Source organism: Thermobia domestica, chromosome 14 (assembly GCF_964235325.1).
Source record: "Thermobia domestica chromosome 14, izTheDome1.hap1.1, whole genome shotgun sequence".
Classification (NCBI taxonomy): domain Eukaryota; kingdom Metazoa; phylum Arthropoda; class Insecta; order Zygentoma; family Lepismatidae; genus Thermobia; species Thermobia domestica.
The window spans coordinates 33,563,252-33,585,900 of NC_137467.1; positions in this window are offsets into that span (position 1 = coordinate 33,563,252).

The following is a 22,649-nucleotide window of genomic DNA, read 5'->3' on the forward strand; positions in this document are numbered from 1 at the left end:
TAGGCAAGAAGATAACTGCATCTGTCTGCTAAATTTTCCTATGTATTGTCCTGTGCTTGCTCATCATCTCATCACCCACCCCCATTAATTATTATGCTATAATACCACGAACAATCACTTTATGCTTTCCTCATATTTATATATCCCGTATTGTTTATATAATGTTTCGCATTTATTGTTATTATTATTGTTTTCATATTTCTACTATGATGTTCATAACAGCTATATATGCTTCTCTTGTGTCTATATATTTATGTGTTGCTTTAAACCTAATGTTAAGGAGCGAAAAGTTCCTTAAATCTCTTACTACTATGAATGAAGTTTCGTAAATCACTTAGACCACCCACAAACCTTATATCCCTCCATCTCTTAACATCATTTCCCTAAAAGAGGGTGTGACCCTTTCAGAGGTAGCTAGCCTTTCGCTAGCAATGTAAAAAAAAAACGAGTCATACTATTCCAGAGGGTTTGCCTCTTAAGCGCCACCTGCTTAGAACGGTGACGATTTTTGGAAGAACCTTCCTTTTCCTGATCCTAGACTTTTCTCCGCGTTTTTACAGGACACTGTTCATCAGACTTATCTCAGCCAAGGGTGTACAGTGTACAGTGTCACTGTATTAATAGGGGAACTGTCTTACCTGGACTACTATCCAAACGGGTAGTCCGACCTTGAGATCATTCACATATCTCATATCATCATATATACACTAGTCACGCTAGTTTTATCCATCTGGGCAGTCGCCCAACGGACGGTCTTTAAAGATAGCGGATTCACGCACCACCTCTGGCTAACTCATGAGCAGTCGGCATACTACTCTTCCTTCTGTCGTTGACGAACCTCCTGTGTGTCCCACGAAGGCGAGGCCACGGAAGGGATCATCAAAATCGCAGACAACTGCCACAACTTCTCGCACATGCAGAGATTCTCATACTTCCGTTCCATCTGTAGAATCCACGACCTCCGTTCGTTCCAGATCACCTCAGTCTAAAGACAGGTATGCGTCACGGGTGCAAGATTCCCCACCAAAGAAGAAACATCATCACAAAGACTCTGGTACTGAGAATATGAAAATAGGAGCTCCCGAAACGCCAACTTCACGTGTTCCAACTTTTTCTACATTACTCCGTAATTATGACAGCAAGTTTTCCAATGAGAAGTTTGTTTCACTCCAACTTCGAAAATATCTACCACGTGCTGCTCTCAAAGAAATAGTCCATACTCGAAATGGGTACATTCTCAAAACAGCAGACCCTCATCTTTGTACCACAATTCGCAAAAAGGTCCCAATAGATACTTTTGGGGCAAACGCCGAAATCACTCGTCTGTCAGATTCATTTCGCAAACAACCACCTCCACCACGGCGGCCTTCACTTCTGTCTGTGGTTCTCCGCGGGGTAGATCCATCATACACAGATGATGAAATCCATGAGGAATTAAAACTCGATGGCTACTCTATAACTAAAGTACTTAGGATCCGTAACGACCGTGGGCCCACCTACATGGTCCGTATTCTTACTCCGCATCAAGAAACGACTCACGATCTACTCGCTCATGGGGCATATATTTATAATCGCGCATTCAGAGTTGAACCATCGCGTTCACTAGCACCATTGCCCATACGCTGCGAGCGCTGTCAGGAATACAATACTCATACCAGATCTTAATGTAAAAACAACTACAAGTGCGGATACTGTGTCAGACCCCACTCAACACGGCTCTCCACCAATTTACAACAGCCAGCGAAGTGCTCGACGTGTCCTGACAACCATCCCACTTATAGTTACAAGTGTAAAGCCAAGCCGGAACCAACACCAGCCCATCCCGAACTTGTTGTACCACTACGTACGGCATCCGTTGCCCCTTCTACTCCGCCTAACACTGACACCCCTGTCACATTAAATCAATTGCTAACTTTTTCACTCAGGCATTCCAGAATATTCACCCCTTCATACGGCCACACATATTACAGCAAATTACTCTTGCAGCCAAAACCACATTTCATTCAATTTCACGGCTACGTATTCTGGTAATACAGTACATTTTCATTCATCTCCATCCACTCACATCAGTTTATCACACCTACATCATGGCTTTGAACTTTCTGTATTTGAATATCCGATCTTTCTCCACAAACAAAATCCTGTTTGAGACTCTCCTTCTGGAGGAAGGTATCACTGTCTTCCTGCTCAATGAAACATTCTTGACAAAAGCAACTCCATGTCGCATATCAGGCTACACTATACTCAGGGCAGACAATCAGATCCCAGCACAACGCGCAAGTGGGGGCGTAGCAATTAGTTTCTCTCCGCATCTCCCCTATCGTCAGCATCATTGTGCAATTAATCTGTTACCTGAACATGTCATCACCACTGTATATTTCAAATCTCTCAGCATCACGTTTGCAACCATTTACGTACGTCCTGGTCACCCTCTTCCGACTCAGTTTGTTCAGTATATTTCAAGCACATACCGTTACTATATCATAATGGCCGATTTCAATCTCCATAGTCGCTCACATCTGGATCGTGTCACTTTCGAAGCTTTTATAACCACAAATACCAGTGGAATCATACATCCAATCCCAAAGCCTACTCAACCAATCTCTAACACAATGCCCGACATTGTCATCACCTCTACAAATCTCTCCATCCATAGCCTCCTTAATGTTCTTGATACAATCGGTAGCGATCACGCTCCTGTCCAGTTTACGCTTCAGCTACACGCTACTGCATCACCTCGATCGCAGTTGCCTTCCCGTACTTGTTATCGCTTCGATAAAGCAAACTGGACCCATTATCACAGTTACTTGACGCAACATACTGCACATCTTACATCACCCACTACCGAAGAGGAACTCTATTCTGCTATTGATTCTATTACCACTTCCATCCAGGAAGCCAGCCAACTTTATATTTCAACTAGTAAATGCACTCCATATCAGCCACGCCTACCTCCACAATATCTGAATATGATAACCCGTTCACGTCTACTTTTCAGAGATTACCTTTGCACCAGAAACCTCTAATCCTTACATCATCATAAACAATTACAGCGCACAGTTCATAATTACATTAAAGCCTTTAAATTACGATGCTGGGTCAACCCTTCGACAACCTAGCGAACACCAGTCATCCAACAAAATACTGGAAAAGATTCAACGCTTTATGCGGCAAGTCCACTAACACTCCACACCCCATACTGATTGGGAACTCTGCTACTCCCGCAGATACAGATACAGCAAACGCTTTTGCCGATCACCTCCAGACAATCTTCACACCCCCACCGTCTGAGGCCAGCCACACATAGCTGACCGAATAAACCCATCCTCATCTACATGTACTCAACCAAAATGAACCCATCACCGCACCCATAACAGTCACAGAGCTCAGCGATACCATACAGTATAAACGAAATACAGCACCAAGGTTAGATAACATCACATATCGCCAAATCCGAGAGTGTCCTTCTACCTTGCTACTTCTTCTTGCAAATATTTTCACCTTCATCCTGCGTACTGGATACTTTCCTATGCCTTGGAAGACTTCAAAAACTCTTATGTTCCCAAAACCGCATAAACCACCTCACGAACCCTCTTCATACAGACCGATTCAACTAACAACAACATTCAGCAAGATACTTGAACGTATTCTCGTAAAACGCCTCCATAGCTACCTCACTCGCAGAAATATCTTACCTCTCACTCAAGCAGGATTCCGCCCTTTGTTTTCTATAAATGATCAGGTTTTACGCCTCACCAGCTTAATCAGCACGCACCATAATTCAGTGAATCCATCATGTTTGGTTCTCTTCGATTTGGAAAAAGCCTTTGACAAAGTGTGGCATCTCGGCCTAATTCACAAACTCATTAGACTTCAGCTATCTACCGAATACATACGTCTCATTTGTAACTTTCTCTCCGGCCGCCTTACATATGTTGCCATTCGCAATAGCCTGGCTCATCCGATTTTCTTATTATCAGGAGTTCCGCAAGGTTCCGCCCTTTCCCCTCTCCTATACATTCTATTTGTAGCTGACATGCCACGCCTCCCAGATCACGTCCACGCCTTTCAGTACGCAGACGACACTGCTTTTCTTGCTCTTGGCACATCTATTCAACATATCAACCGTATCTTGCAGCTCGCTATAGACGACTTAACCGCTGGTGTAGACACTGGAAACTTACAAAAAATGCTACTAAGACACAGGCCATAATCTTTCTCCCGAAGCGGAAAACATCTAAAGTACGCAGAAATAGACGTTGTCTTTCTCTCCATGTGGATCAGGTTCTGTTGCAAGCTATCAGGACAGTAACTTACTGAGGCATCACTTTCGATACTCATCTTACGTACATGGATGCAACATCTTAAAGGAATTACGACAAAAGCTTATAATAGACTTAATTTACTTAAACGTCTCGCCGGTACAACTTGGGGTCTATCACCGCACACTATTCTAAACACTTACAAGGTCTTTCTTCGCCCTACTTTAACGTATGGGTTTACAGCCTGGATAGCCGCTTCCGACAAATTCTACCATACATTACTTGTGCTTGAACGCCACGCTTTCCGCATAGCCTTTCGTATAAAATTGCCTAGCCCAACACGTGACCTTTATAGCCGTATTACTTTTCCAACGTTGCAATATCACCTCGAAACCCTCCGACTCTCCTACATCCGTAGCCGTTTTCAAGCTTACCATCCTCTTCTGTTTGACACAATGCATTATTTAGCACTACATCCTACGCCTTCACGACATGTACACACTCCCTTATCCCTTTTTTTCACGTTATATTAATACACATTTCCTCCCGATGATCCTATGATTATGCTTCTCGATGATTATACCATTCATACTCATCTTGCCCTCATTTTCCCATCATTTCTCGCACAGTGAGTTCCTTTGTATACTGACTTGGGTTCCCACCGTCTTACATCATAGCCTAGAGCCCCCCTAGGCAAGAAGATAACCTGATGCGTCTGTTAACATCTAACCGTTGTGTTGTTTTGTGCATTGCACCTCACTCCATTCTTCATCTCCATCATCAACTAACTACCGAATCGTATCTTAAACTACATATCGTTTCTATATTTCCTTCTTTCACAATAAGCCTCTTTCATACATGTTATATTTCTCTCTTATTATGTATGCTATTTCCATCACTTTCTCAGTATTGACAATCTCACTTTTCCATTTCATTGTTATATTTTTTTATTATTGTTATTTTGTAATTCCTAACAACTAACGAATATATGTATGTCTTTCATTCATGGAATGTATTCATCACTGTATCAATATATGTAAACTGTGAACGTTCCTTCCCCAAGCCAAATGTTAAGGAACGTAAAGTTCCTTAATTCCAGGAATTCAACGAATAAAGATGTAATAAAGCACTTACACCACCTCTCGACCTTTAAACCTCAGTCTCCTCACAGCACTTCCCTAATACAGGGCGTAATCCTGTAAAAGGTAGCTAGCTTTGGCTAGCACTGTAAAAAAATAAAAAAATACGAGTATCCTGACCATCCTGACAGCCCATACTACGCACCATACTCTTCAGATGCTCCTCTCCCTCATAACTGGCCATCATATGCACCGTGACACCCACGATTTTAACAGGGCACCCCTGTTTTCATTAATTCCTAGCGTCGCCCCTAGGCGAGAAGATAACTCACATTCGTCTTACTAACCGAAGCTCTGTGTTGTGATGTGATCTGCACTTCATTTCATCTTTCATCCAAACTTGATGCTTCTCCTCTATCTGTACCTATTGCACCTTAACAATGATTATGGTTAAAGGCCATAGTGACCTATAAATTGATTATCAATAAAGTATTTCCTTTAACCACCCATATTCCATCTGTATGTTTGTTCTGACTGCCATAATATTTCTGAATCTCTTCCCCTACAGAGGGCATAACCCTCTTCGGGCAGTAGCTAGCTTTTGCTAGCGGACCCAAAAAAAAATACGAGTAAAGACACGTATTCAAATTTCAGGCACGCTATATGGAGGAAACTCTGCTCAAAAACAACGCAATGCCGCCATATTAAAAATTCATACGTCAACGCAACCTCTTAATAACGCTTCCACCAATCAAAGTCCACAAATGCTGAAGGCCAATTCTTCATACGTAAGTATGTACATATGGTAAGTATCATACGTTAATTAATTCAATAAGTTAATTAGCTTTAAAATTCATTAATTCAAAAATACATTAAACCCGTTCGTAATTAAACAATACTATAAGGTAATAACGTCACGTATATGATCAGACGCGATTAAATTAATTCTACGAAATCATCTGTGATTAAATAAATTAATAGATTAATCTCATTGCGCGGAACATTATATCAAACGTAAATAACGATTACATATATAAATGACGCAAAAAATTAATTCGTATTATCATTAAAATCCCGTACCTTTTTATAACTTCAATTACATACATCATACTCGTTCATGACTTCAATTACATGCAACGTACTCGTTCATGACTTCAATTGCAAAAAAAAAACTCATTGCGCTAGAAACACTCTAATTACGCTAAGGACAGTTTTCGTGAGATATTTACGCCTTACCTACTGAATTTCTGCAGATTTATCTCGTGGTTGTTTCTCTAAATGATGCTCTCAGATAGTAATACTTTTTCCTCCAAGTGGAGGAATATCCTGACATGTTATGTTTTCGGGCATGTATTTGCTTTCATGTTGGTTTTCCAACTACCAGACATAGAGTGAAACTATTCTGCTACTGGAAAAAGCTATCATTTCTTATGTATCCAACCTCCACTTATTACTGTCGCTGACTGTACAACCCTACTACTTGCTTCACAGTAGACCTCACTGCACAGCAATTGAATATTTTGATTATTTGCAACGTTCCTGGTGGGAACTAATGCGCCGGGTGGGGGAAAATAAATATTTCTCGAATTTTTTACATGGCATATTAATTGGTAGAGAATTTTTTCCTTGCTTGATTACACAATGTCTTTCGAATTGTTTTTTCTTGAATAGTAATGTAAGCTTACAACTACAATGTCTTGAGACATTATATTTCTATATAAATCTCATGTATAGCTTACAGATTTAAAAAAAAACGTGGTAAGACCATTCAACTCCGGTGCTTGGGGTCCCTGATTCGATCGCAGCTCGCGTCGTGTTGACTTTGTGCTGGACAAACACCATGCTCGTTGGTTTTCTCAGGGTTTTGCCGTTTCTCCAGTTTCTTCATTACACCTTTTTATTTATTTCTCATCATCACCGCCTCCCTTAGCCAAACCGGCATAATCGTGGGACGTAAATCTTACAGATTTCATTTCATTTCATTTTTGCATTTTACCATTTTATTAATTTGTCCTCTTCATCGTCTCCTTTAGCCTAACTGGCATAAGCGTCGAACGAAAAACTCAGAGATTTCATTTTTTTTCATTCCTGTACGGAGAAAAATAAAGAGAAAATGATCTAGACTTAAAAGGGAATGAGCAAGTATTTACAATCAATTTTTCGAACTTACTATCTGGAAACAGTCTAGGTTTTTGTGAACAGAAATGTACCATTTTATGTGAAAACCTTACGGTAATCTTAAATATTCCCATAGACCAGCGTTTCTAAACCGGTGTGCCACGAGGAAATTGAAACAAAATTACTAATTCTATAGCAATCAAATTGCAAGACTTAGAGAAAAATGTATATTTGTATTTCCCATTACTAGGAACCTCCACTATGAATCTACAATTTTAAGTTTCATACCGTGTTACTTTTCTGTAGATTTTTTAATGTTGAAAAAAGTATTTATCATTGTTATAACCATTATTATTTCATTCTTGCAGAGTATTTCGTAACTTGAAATGTTAAAATATCATTCAATCCTTTCGACAAAGCAAACACGCATACAAATTACCGACATTTGTGTTTTAAAAATAAAAGATTTGTTTGTTCGTTTGTTATTTAGTGATCTTCTTTCTTAGTGAAAGGTTGGATATAGTTTGCGAAAAAGAAAGCGTATTTTTTTAAAAACACGAGCCCAACATTTCATTGCAATTGTTTAGTATTTTTAAGTTAGAATGAAAAATAAGCATAATGATTTACCACGGGTCATAGCGAATAGAAGAAGAAGTGTGATCACTCCTCGTAGTTCAGTGGGCCGTCGCTAAGATGGCACTAGCGGCGCTGTGGCCTCAATGTAGCTGTCAAACCCATATGTAGAAGAAGGAAATAACTTACCGTATTCTCGCGTGTATAAGCCGCACTCATGTATATGCCGCACCCTTAAAATTTAACTTTACTTCCGTAAAAAAAAATCTTTTGTTCGTTTACCGGTAATTGTTGATTCAAATCAACAATAGCGGTATTTGAGTTAACGTGTTTGTTCCTGTATTGAATTGTTGTTTCGTTTGATTGTGGCCTTGTGGATTTGTTTTCTATACGTGTTTCTTGTGATGTACGGTAAATACCTTACAACAAACGCAAAAAAATAATACCGTAAATATCTTTAAGCCATTTTAAATCATTCGCGTATATAAGCCGCACCCTACATTTTCGTTTGCTTTTTCGTGAAAAAGTGCGGCTTATACACGCGAGAATACGGTATTTTTTAATCTACTCATCAAGTAACAGAAAGCTTCAATAATCTACTTGCATATTACATATAATTTTATATGAACAAGGTTCTATGTGGAATGATCACTGGTGTATTTAAGGGGGGTTGCGGGCTCAATACTCCCGAAATTTTAATTGCTATATTAAAATAAATGAAATATTTTGCAGAATTTTCACATTTCCAGTAATAAAGTTAGCAAAGCTACCCCGAAACAAAATCATAAATACACCACTGGGAACGATAAACAATTATAAAGACAAGCAAACCTAAATATAATAATTAATAACGATAATAAAAGTCACTTACCACAATTAGTTTCCAGCCACCTTAGAAAGTTTTCGATTAGACTTCATAAAGCTTTGAGTTTTTAGTTCTTTCCGAATTTCTTTTGTGCGAAAGAAGACTCTACACTTCATATAATGGAACAACAATTTAGGCAATATGTCCACACTGTGGTCAAGACAACATCCCAATCCTGTAGTATTTTCTACAAATATATTGTCTATGTTATCAAGACACTCGTAAAAAATGTCACCCGAAAGAACATCGGCAACACGCAACTTCCCCTGAATTTTACTTTCTAATTGTAGGAAAATGCGATAGATACTTTCTGAGGGATAGGTTAAAAGTGGGTCGTCGTAAGATCCGCTGTCTTTTATCCTAGTAAAAGATGAATCAAGTTTTGTTGGTGGAGTTTCACTGCGGAGGGATCTGTTGCAAAGTACGCACGAGATGAATTTTGAAGAGTATTTAATAATATAGCCAACTAAGTGATAGACCAAGCACGACTTAACAGCATCCTTTCCTCCAACTTCTATTACTCCACTTTCCCAGTCAAGGAACTGTGTGGCGTGTTGTCCGAAAACAATTTTTTCTTTAATGGAAACTTCAACCGCAGATTTAGTAGATTTGTTAATTTGTTCTATTTCATTGGCTAAAAGACGCATTTGATTGACGAAAGACGTAAGAGGGGCTTCACTTTTTGACTCACAATTTCCTTTTGATGTTAATGCTTGCTTAGTAGGAATATATATACACTGCAGCAAGTGTAATTGCAGAAAATCTATTGTGGATGGATGGTCATCGCAGCTTAAGGATCTCAATATTCCAAAATGACGCTCTAATGGATCTTGATTGCTTTCCGGTTAAAACATACTTATACCCTCTACTCCATAGCCACTCAGACATTTCTAAAATGCTCTGTACTGTTACTCGCAAAGATTCAACCGTTCTTTCAGAGGCAAAAGTATTCACGGTTGAATTAAGGACAGATAAAAAGGTTTTTAGCGTGGAATGCATATTTGAATTTTCGTATAGAGCTTTCGAAGGAATATGAGAATTAAGAGCATCTGCAAGGTCATTTAAATCTCTTGTGAACATTTCAGTATTTTCAGAATCTTCGAAGCCTTGCGATCGCGCAGAAATTTTAAACTATCAGCAATGCTGTTGCTAAAAAGTTGAAATGCAAGCTTTGCATTCATTCTTTCAAATGGTTTAGGGTCTATGTGAGGAGAGGTAAGTTTTTTTTTTTTAAGTTCTAAGTCCTGCAGATTCATCAGATGTTTCTATTGCATAAAGGAGTCTGTAGTGCGAAAAATTGATGAGAGTGTCTGTAACAAACTTGAACTTTATCATGAAAATAATTCCTTATACACTTCAATATATGTACAGCATCTGAAATTGCCCACAATTTTCTTTTATTATCAGCAGGGTTCAAAATGTGACACTGTATTTTTCCTTTCTTCCCACTGATTCCTAATTATTTCCACGCTTTTTTATTTGACTGACTCCCATCAGAAGTGAAACCTATTACTCTAGCACCAGATTGTTCCAACTGCAATATTACTTGAATTAAAATTTTTGCCAGAATATCCCCAGGTGTCGCCTTTTTGCTAGCATATACAGCAACTGGTTGAATCCAGTCGTGCATAAGTGGAACAAACATAAATACCAAAGCGTGATTTGCAAGCATTTTGTTTTGAAAATCTGGGGTGTTATCCCCAAAATCAAAGAAACCGTCAACTTCAAGAGAGCTTGAGTTGAACTGAATTTATTCTCTCAGCTTCATTTCATCAAATATTAACTCTCCTAGCCGTTTATTTTCGTCGCTTTCATCTTCCAAATATCCTGTTATTGCTTTAAAAGCATGTGGGTTAATTCCATATGTGCATTTGAGTCCTTTGCAAAGTTTTCTTAAATGACTCGACAATGGAAGTGGCAGTAATTCGTGTTTTAAACAATGTTTGTACCCGTTTGGAGATTTGATTTTTAATAGCAAACTTTCCAGTATGAATTCATTGCTGTACCTCATCCCTGTGGAACTTTTAACTTGACTTTCTTTTTAACATTGCATCTACTATTAAATTTTGCTTTTTGCTTAAATATATTTCAGCTGTTCCTTTCTAGTCTGGCAGCCAGTCCATAAGATTTGCATAGTACGTTGCATTTTGGGGTGACCAAGGTTTTTTGATGTTTTCTTATAGATTTTGATGTGCTGGATCCAAAACTGCCGGGTGCAACGCTGGCACCCTTGAGCATTTCCCACAAAACTCACTAACGATTTTCCCTCCCGCTTTTTATTAAAATATCGTTGACTTCGGGGAAATTATCTGTAACTTCTACAGTAGTTAACGTATAATAAAAATTCAAACCTTGTTCTGCTTCTAATGAAGCAGTCTTTCCAACTGTATTAATTACTTGGGGCTGCGATGAACAGGAAAGGGAAATAAAGTGGGGAATTCTGGAAAATTCCCTCCCAAAGCATCTTTCAGCGCTTAATATCCAAGAGCCGTACCTCGAATCTCGATCCGGAAAAAAAATAGTTTTATATTTTCATGAAGTTTCGACACTAGCAAACAATATTAGGAATGGTACCGCCCTGGCACCCTTGAACATTTCCCACCAAACTCACAATTTCCCACCATATGTATTTTACCAAAAAATTATTGACTTCTGGGAAATTATCTGTAACTTCTACAGTAATTAACGTAGACTAACGGTTCAGACCTTGTTATGCTTCTATTGGAACAGTCTTTCCAACTATGTTAATCATTTGAGCTGCGACGAATAGGAAAGGGAAATATAATGGAAAATTCTGAAAAATTCCCTCCCAAAGCATCTTTCAGCTCTTAATATCCAAGAGCCGTACCTCGAATCTCCATCGGGAAAGAAAATATTTTTATATTTTCATGAACTTTCGGCACTAGCAAACAATATTAGGAAGGGTACCGCCCTGGCACCCTTGAACATTTCCCACAAAACTCACAATTTCCCATCATTTGTATTTTACCAAAAAATTATTGACTTCTAGGAAATTATCTGTAAATTCTACAGTAATTAACGTGGAATAACGGTTCAGACCTTGTTATGCTTCTATTGGAACAGTCTTTCCAACAATGTTAATCACTTGGGGCTGCAATGAACAGGAAACTAAAATAAAATGGGAAATTTCAAAAAAATCCCTCCCAATGCATCTTTCAGCTCTTAAAGTACAAAAGGGATGGTGTGTATCTCCTTCCGAAAGAAATATTTTTATATTTTCATGAACTTTCTATATTTGAAAATAACCGTACACACGTGAACTGTAACCGTGCGATACACACTTGAATAATTAAAATTTAAAAGGAATTTATATTTATAGAATTGATAAGTAGCACAATAGATAGTACAATTATTTTCCTCATATAATTTGGGCAGTAGGATATATTTAGTACTTGTATTCGCTTTTGTTTTTAACAATTTAAGTTCAGTTTACGATTCCTGGCTAAAAGTTCATGTATTTTAATGTTTAAATTTCCTTTTATCTTTTCATCGTTATTAATTCTAACGTTCCTCCATGTATTAATTTAACCCTTTTATATATCTACAGGTAGCAGCCATATAGTTTTTCTCTGGCCCCGGAGAAAGCGTTACCTTCTGTGGCCCGCCCAGTTTCGACTGGGAATGAAATTGCAGTTATAAAAAAAAATCACATAGACATAAGTTTTTAGTGAACATGTGGGTGAGTTTACAACTGATTAGTGCCAAGTGAATAAACTGTTACTGTTTTATGTGTGTTAACACGTTTCAAAGTAGTGTTTCATAGTGCACTTTTTAGAAACATTGCGGAAGAAAAGAAGTGCATTTTCACCTGTCAGAAAACACAAGAGCGGCTTATAATTGGAGGACCATCTCGAGTTCGATCAATTATATTAGCAAGTAGTATTAGACGTGACGGATGGTTTATTTATCTTGAGGAAAATGTGCTAGTATACTTTCATAAGGACTGCGTATCAACATATACTTCGCAGTGGCATACCAAGAGAGCCAAAGAGCAGTCAACTTTAACCTCCTCTGAACCACAGGTGAAATGGATTAGATCAGAAGCAAAACCTTTCAATTTTCGTACTGACTGTCTATTCTGTGGAGAGATCTGTTCCGATCCTGATCCAAAAAAATCCAAGTCGATGGCGCAGATATCACCTTGTTAGAACGGTCGATCGTCCAGGGCAACCGACTATTCAAGAAGCTATCCTCAAAATATGTGATGTTAGAAATGACGAATTATCCGAAGCTGTTCGAGTGTGTGTAAATGGAGCTATTGGAGATGTACATGCGGCAGACGCTCGTTACCACAAAGACTGTTACAATCATTCTTGCACAGTAAGTCAGCTAAAATTTGTTCACTGAAACGCAGCATAAATAAAGGAACCAACGAAGATGCAATCAACGCAGTCACGACAGCTTTAAAAGAGGACACCTCTCGTATTTGGAACTCCATCGAAGTTTACCACCTTTATGAACAGAACGGTGGATCTAGAACTGATCGTCGTGCAATTATAAGAGATGTTCAGGAAAGAATAGGTCAAGACCTTCTAGTATTGTCCCCTCCTGGTGTATCCACCATTCTTGCCTTTAAAAATCAAGCTACTCTTGCCATGAATATTACCGAAGATGATGACGATGATGGAGAAACAATAAAAGAACTAAGTACAAAGATAATGAATGAAGTGAAGAAGCCAGATGATAGATTGAAAAGTTACGAAACTACCGTCTCTGAAGACAATATTAATAATAATTTTAGTGAAACTTTACTTTCCCTATTCGAGATGCTTGGAATTACTGAGCTACCTGCAATACTCATTGGAAATATCGTAACTGCAGCATTGACAAAGCAGCCAACTACTCTCCAGATTGCTCTTGCTATGCTTCTGAATAGCAAATGTGTCATTGACAAATTCTATAAGTTTGGAATCACTTGTAGTTACAGTGAGACCCTAAGATTTAAAGCGTCAGCTGCAGCCGAAGCCAGCAAAGCACCAACTTTGCAAGGACTTAATCCCTCAACAGACGGATTTGTGCAAGCTGTTGGTGACAACTTCGACACGTCTATTTCATCTCAAAATGGCCTACGTCAAACTCACAGAATGGCTCTGTTGATAACTCAAGTGGAGAAGTCATGGAGTTGCAACAGTAACAAAATTTGTCGCATTACAAAGGAAGAAATGATGGAACGTGTGACTAGTGGAGTGTCTGTACACCGGTACACAGGGCCAAAAAAGCCACCAATGCTCCAACATTTCTCAGTAAAAGAAGTGCCAACTCTAGCATTACTTGCATCTCAAGTTTATTCAGTGTACAGAGCACAGAGAATAGATTTCGAATTTTTAAAGTCGATCATTAGGAGTCCTGAAGTCACTCCTGAATATGGTGGCTATTAATACAAGCAAATCGTTAAGGCCACTTATGCTTCTTCCAAATGTTGAGCCAGCTCCTGCCGATGTATTTCACCTCATCAAATGTTTCTGTTCGTACGAAAAACCTTATTCAACTTGAAGATGTAGTTGTGTAGGTAAACTACCTTGTACAATGTTCTGTAAATGCTTTGATAGTAGATGCTACAACAAACTAAACACGTACTCACATAACGACGCTGACGAGAGTGAAGAAAGTGGTGAGGAATAATATTACAAATAAACATGACATACTTAAGTCATTATGTAAGTTTATCCTGAATAACTTTTTTTATAGATAAGTGTGGCTTTAGAATACCACTAGAACATTCATTTTCTAAGTGTGCGAAACCTCTCGAATTACAGGTGCTACATTTTAATCAAAATCATAAAAATCAAAGAAAGTTCTAAGTATATTTATTTTTTTAACATACGATTTATTAATATACTTTACTGATAATTTGCAAATGTTGCCCTAAGGGCTGATATCGTTGGAAAGATTGTTCGAACAGAAGCAGAAAGGGATGAAGCATTATTCTTTACTAATTTGCATAGAAGTTCAAGGTACATTTCCCGCAATGAACTATTTTTAATATAGATGGTGGGAAATCATGAGTTTCATGGTCAAGGTGACAACCTTTCTAATATAGTTTACTAGTGTAGAAAGTTCATGAAAATATAAAAATATTTCTTTCGGAAGGAGATACACACCATCCCTTTTGTACTTTAAGAGCTGAAAGATGCTTTGGAAGAGAATTTTCCGGAATTTCCCATTTTATTTTAGTTTCCTGTTCATTGCAGCCCCAAATGATTAACATAGTTGGAAAGACTGTTCCAATAGAAGCAAAACAAGGTCTGAACCGTTAGTCTACGTTAATTACTGTAGAAGTTACAGATAATTTCCCAGAAGTAAATATTTTTTTGGTAAAATGCAAATGATGGGAAATTGTGAATTTTGTGGGAAATGTTCAAGGGTACCAGGGCGGTACCGTTCCTAATATTGTTTGCTAGTGTCGAAACTTCATGAAAATATAAAAATATTTTCTTTCCGGATGGAAATTCGAGGTACGGCTCTTGGATATTAAGCGCTGAAAGATGCTTTGGGAGGTAATTTTCCAGAATTTCCCACTTTATTTCCCTTTCCTGTTCATCGCAGCCCCAAACGATTAACATAGTTGGAAAAACTGTTTCATTAGAAGCAGAACAAGATTTGAATTTTTATTCTACGTTAACCACTGTAGAAGTTACAGATAATTTCCCCGAAGTCAACGATTCTTTTAATAAAAAGCGGGAGGGAAAATCGTTAGTGAGTTTTGTGGGAAATGCTCAAGGGTGCCAGCGTTGCACCCGGCAGTTCTGGATTCAGCACATCAAAATTTATAAGAAAACATCAAAAAACCTTGGTCACCCCAAAATGCAAGGTTCTCTTGCTCTGCCACCAGACTATTCGCTTTGACTTTGCTAAGACCCGTCTCTAAAGAATTAATCCTTGCTCTAGCGGAGAATAAATTACGCTTTGCTGTAGCTAATTTTCAGTTTAGATTTTTCATTTCTCTTTTGAGAAACACGATTGTCTTACGAGCATCTGAAGCGTTTTCAACAGAGGAAACAGGTGAATTTTGAAGTGAACTAGAACTAACTTTGGTCCTCTTTACTACGTTTTCTAGTTGCCTTTCTGTAGGGGGCTTCCGACATTTGATAGGGATGGTTAAATATTTGGGAAGATTGGGAAATATATGTGGGACCGCGCCAGGTATTAATTTCCACTTTTCCCCCGGGAGTTCAACTTTTTCTCCTTTTATTACGAAAGAATCTGCTTTAATAACTAAGTTCTCCGCGAAATGTAAGTCACAGATAATACTGTTACTGGTTAGTTTCCTGTCTTTCCGTGAGATTGCACTGACCCACTTATCAAATAATGCCTTGTTACTGGGAGGTGTAAAGAAGTGTTTAGGTTCGCTATCCCCACGATAACCTGACCGGCAACCAGAAACAAAACACATAGGCATATTTTACAGATTATACGATCAACACTTAAAAAAAAAGCACCACACACTGAAGAGCAATAAAAAAACACTTGAACACACACAGACACTCATTCACTAGAAACAAATAGCTTTGGAAATAATACAAAACAAAAAACCCGCTACTTCTCAAACAAACTTTCACAACGCTAGTTCTTACTCCCTTAGACTATTGCTACGATTTGAAGCCACCCCGATTGCAGCGCCATTATTGCGAGGGTCCACCGCTTCTAATGGTTAAAAGGCAGAGAAAGCGCACTTTCTCTTCTATTTGCTATGCACGGGGGAAAACTAGTGATCGAGCTTTCTTCTCTGTGAGAAGATCAGTAATCACAGAAAAAAAAAATACCACGCTATTTTATATTTACAAATAATAATTTCTGAGTGTGCCGCGAGAATTCAAGTTATACCCGTAATGTGCTGCAAGTTGAAAATGGTTGGGAAACACTGCCATAGACGGTTCCACGCCCCAGTACCCACCTGGGGAAACCCTGATAAATTTAGGAGAATAAAAAAGAATAATGTATTTGGTTTGTAAAATTGACAATAGAGGACTCGCATAATTGCACTTAAAGTTTGACCTTATTTTCTGTATGTATGTAGTTAATGGAAAAAGAAGAAAAGATACAAAAAAATTATATAAAGTATCTTACTAGGAGCGTGGTCAGATTCATCAAAATTTGTATAGTTTAAGGGATGTCCAGGGATGGCAGCACCTACCTTGGTTAATTATTTTGGTAAACTCTGATTAAAGGTGTACACATCTTGTACAATAATTACAAGCAGTGCAATAACTATAAATGGCGAAATAAAGTAATTTCATCAAACTAGACTGATTTCAAAACATTTGCATTTACTAAACGTGAAATTACAAGTAAAACCTGGGCGTATTTCTTGGATTGGAGTTAGAGCCAGGTGAAGTATTAGAATAAAGGCTAACATCAACTTTCTGCAAAATTTTGGAGCGTATCCTTGTCTAGCGTCTTCATTGCTATCTGGCACTTCACAACAGTCTTCCTCTCGCACAAGCTGGTTTCAGACCCTCCTTCAGCATCAACGACCAATTATTACGCCTTACAAATTCCATCTACAATCATTTTAATACAGGACATCCTTCTTGCTTGGTTCTGTTTGACTTAGAAAAAGCATTTGACAAGGTTTGGCATCCTGCTCTTCTATATAAACTCAAACAGCTCAGATTACCTCTTCCATATCTTCGCTTCATTTTCAATTTTCTCACCTGTCGCCTGGCTTATGTCTACATAAATTGCAGCTCCTCATTTCCAATTTTTCTACATTCTGGGGTTCCGCAAGGATCGGCTTTGTCACCATTACAGTACATTCTATATGTTGCCGACTTTCCTGCTGTTCCAGCCACAGTACAGCTATTTCAATATGCAGACGACACTGCTTTATTCGCCACTGGTAACACTATCCACCAACTCAATTTGGCTTTACAAGAAGCAATCAATACTTTTGTCGATTGGTGCTCTCACTGGCGCTTGAAAATCAATCCGACGAAAACTCAAGCTATTGTATTCCAATCTCCAACATGCTGTTCCCGTATACACCGTAACCCCAGGCTCATAAATCTCACTGTTCAAGATGTACCACTCAAGCCTTCTCGTACTGTTAAATATCTTGGCCTTACTTTCGATCACCGCCTTAACTGGTGGGCACATCTACAAGATATTTCAAAAAAGGCGTATGGTCGTCTAAATCTGTTGAAAAGTCTTGCTGGAACAACCTGGGGACTCTCTGCAACTACTATCTTGAATACCTATAAAGTTTTTCTGCGCCCTATACTTGTCTACGGTCTAACAGCCTGGTTATCCGCACCACCATCATATTATGAGAAACTAAGCATTCTGGAACGACATGCCTTGCGTATAGCTTTTCGCATTAAGCTGCCCAGTCCAACCCGGGACCTCTATGCTCGACTCACATTTCCGCATATCTTATACCATCTAGAAACACTTCGCACCAAATATATTACCCGCCGTCTGCAACCGAATCATCCACTTCTCCAGCAAACATTCGAAGAACACGCCCGTAAGCTCTCCCCTTCTGCTACTCTCATTCCTCCGCTTTCATTACTGCTTACTCTGTACCATTACACCATTCCTCCTGACCATCCTGACAGCCGATATTACGCACCATACTCTTCAGATGCTCTTCTCCCTCATATCTGGCCATCATATGCACCGTAACACCTACTGTTTTAACAGGGCACCCCTGTCTTCATCAATGCCTAGCGCCGCCCCTAGGCGAGAAGATAACACACATTCGTCTTACTAACCGAAGCTCTGTGTTGTGATGTGATCTGCACTTCATTTCCTCTTTCATCCAAACTTGATGCTTCTCCTCTATCTGTACCTATTGCACCTTACCAATGATTATAGTTAAAGGCCATAATGACCTATAAATTGATTATCAATAAAGTATTTTCTTAACCACCCATATCCCATCTGTATGTTTGCTCTGACTGCCATAATATTTCTGAATCTCTTCCCCTAAAGAGGGCATAACCCTCTTCGGGCAGTAGCTAGCTTTTGCTAGCGGACAAAAAAATATACCACTCTTCCAGAGGTTTTGCCTCTGAAGCGCCACCTACCTAGAACGGTGACGATTTTTGTAAAATCCTTCCTACTCCTGATCCTGGACTTTTCTCCGCGTTTTTACAGGACACTGTTCATCAGACTTATCTCAGCCAAGGGTGTACAGTGTCACTGCATTAATAGGGGAACTGTCTTACCTGGACTACTATCCAAACGGGTAGTCCAACCTTGCTATAATTACATTACATTACATCTCATCATATCCACATTATCGTATTGTCTTAGTCTCCTGTGCATTAGCCCACCGGATAGATCTCCATATGGCGGACTCTTTCACGAAACCTGGGAAACGAACAAATGGCCGACATCAAAATTTACCTTCTGTCGTTGATGGACGATCCGTCTGTTCCACCATCCGTCTGTGTTCAAAATCACAACAAAGCACTTCAGGCTCTCGCCAACGGAGAGACTCTCAAACTTCCGGCACATCTGTTGCATCTTCTGCTTCTGTTCGATCCAGGTCGCCTCAATCCAAGAGTAGCTATGCCGCCAGAGTACAAGACTCACCTCCAAAGAAAAAGCATCACACGGAATACTCTGATAATGACGCCATGGATACTAGAAACTCACCAGCAGCTTCTACTCTTCCACCTGTTCCATCAACTTTCTCCATCCTTCTTCGTAACTATGATACCAAGTTTTCAAATGAGAAATTTGTTGCTCTTCAGCTCAGGAAATACCTTCCACGTGCTTCCATCAAGGAAATCGTGCACACAAGAAACGGCTACATCCTTAAAACATCTCATCCTGATCCTTACAATAGGATTCGGAACAAGGTTCCTATCGATACCTTCGGGCCACAAGCCGAAATTACACATCTCAACACTTCGACACGAAAGCAGCCCCCTCCACCTCGGAGGCCGTCCCAACTTTCAGTTGTCATCCGCGGAGTCGACCCGTCTTACACGGACGAGGAAGTTCACGATGAACTAAAACTGGATGGTTTCACCATTTCCAAAGTGCTTAGAATCCGCAATGACCGTGGGCCAACCTTCATGGTTCGCATTCTTACTCCCCATCAAGAGACAATAGACGACCTGCTAGCTCATGGAGCTTACATATACAACCGGAAACATAGAGTCGAACCATCACGTTCAATGGCACCTTTACCAGTACGTTGCGAACGTTGTCAGGCATATAACACCCATAGTACAGCTGAATGTAAGAATGATTTCAAATGTGGCTACTCTGGAGGACCACATTCTACACGCCTATGTACTAATTTGCATCAGCCGGCAAAATGCTCTACATGTCCTGACAACCATCCCACATATAGTTATAAATGTAAAGCGAAACCGGAACCAACGCCGCAACATCCAGAATTGGTTGTCCCATTACGTGTAACGTCCATCACTCCCCCCACCACGCCTACAGTAGATACTCCTGTTACCGTAAATCAACTTCTCACCTTTCTCACCCTTGCACTACAGAATATCCACCCTTTCATTCGCCCGCACATTTTACAGCAAATCACACTTGCAGCCAAGGCAACGTTTTACATTCACTTCACCGCGACATATTCTGGGACTTCAGTACATTTTCATGCATCTCCAACAACTCCAACCAGTTAAATTTCATTTCATCATGGCGCTTAACTTTCTATATTTGAACATCAGATCCTTTTCAAAAAACAAACTATTGTTTGAAACTCTGTTACGAGAGGAACATATCACAGTTTTTCTCCTCAATGAAACATTTCTAACCAAATCAACTCCATGTCGCATACCGGGATATACAATTCTTCGCGCTGACAATCTCCTGCCTGCACAGCGAGCTAATGGGGGTGTAGCGGTTGGATTTTCTCCTCATTTGCCTTATCGCCAGTTCTACTGTGCTCTTACTCCGTTATCCGAATACATCATTACCACTTTGTATTTCAAATCTATTATTATTATTGTTGCAACTATCTACATCCGGCCTGGGTATCCCCTTCCGCTACAATTTGTACAGTACATTTCAAACACCTATCGCCATTACATCATCATGGGAGATTTAAATATGCATAGTCGCTCCGATCTCGATCGTACCAATTTTGCAGCTTTTATCACCACACACACTACTGGAACTATTTATCAATTGCCCAAACCTACTCGCCCAGAGTCAAATACCACACCTGACATCGTTATAACATCTAGCAGTCTCCTAACCCTTAGCAGCATTGCAGTACTTGATACACTAGGTAGTGATCACGCCCCTGTTAAACTCACCATAAACTTCCATTCTTCTGCATCATCTCGCTCGCAACTGCCTTCCCGTACCTGTTTTCGATTTGATAAAGCAAACTGGACCAGCTATCGCTCTTACCTCGCTCAACGCACCAAACACCTGTCATCTCCCACAACAGAAGACGATCTATACACCACAGTTGATACACTTACTCAAACCATACAGGCAGCTAGCACTCTCTTCATTCCCACTAGCAAAAATATCCCATATCAACCTCGACTGCCCCCTCATTATCTGACTATGATCTCACGCTCTCCTCAACTATATCGAGATTACATTCATACCAGAAATCCTGAAGCCCTACTCCATCATCACCAATTGCAAAGAACTGTGCGCAACTACATCCAGGCATATAAACTTCGTTGTTGGGTTAAAACCTGCAATAACCTGTCTACCACCAGTCATCCTACCAAATTCTGGAAAAAGTTTAACTCTTTGTGCGGCAAGTTCACAAAAACACCATACCCAATTCTGATCGACAATTCTGCTGCTCAAACAGATACGGAGAAGGCAAACGCTTTCGCAGACCATCTGCAGAACATCTTCACCCCACCTCCCCCTGGAATTACACCCCATGTTGCAGATAGTGCTGACACCTCTGCATTCTTGCAACCCAACACCATGCATGAACTCAGTGTAAACCAAGCTATTACTTCATCTATCACTGTTGAAGAGGTCACAGACACTATCAAATGTAAACGAAACTCAGCGCCTGGCTTTGATAATATTACCTATCGCCAGATCAGAGAGTGTCCACCTACAATACTCATCCTCATTGCCAATATTTTTACCTTCGTACTGCGTACAGGATACTTTCCTCTACCCTGGAAAACATCTAAAACTCTTATGTTTCCAAAGCCACATAAGCCCCCTCATGAGATCTCCTCTTACAGGCCAATCCAGCTCACAAGCACATTTAGCAAAATTCTCGAACGCATTCTCGTTAAACGGCTTCATACTTACCTCAACACCAGAAATATTATTCCTCTCGCTCAAGCAGGCTTCCGTCCTTGTTTCTCCATAAACGATCAACTCTTACGTCTCACAACCCTTATCACTACGCATTATAATAGAGTGAAACCATCATGTTTAGTCTTATTCGATCTTGAGAAAGCTTTCGATAAAGTGTGGCATCTCGGTCTTATTTATAAACTGATCAGGCTCCAACTTCCTCCAGCATACATACGACTTATCTTCAACTTCCTCTCCGGTCGTATCACCTATGTTGCCATTAACGAACATTTGTCTCATCCCATCTTTTTACTGTCAGGAGTTCCACAGGGTTCTGCCCTTTCACCTTTGTTATACATTCTGTTTGTTACTGACATGCCACACCTCCCTGACAACATTTATTCTTTCCAGTATGCAGATGATACTGCTTTTCTCGCTCTAGGAACATCCATCCAGCATATAAATAGGATCTTACAAACAGCCATCTCTGACTTCTGCCTTTGGTGCCGCCACTGGAAACTC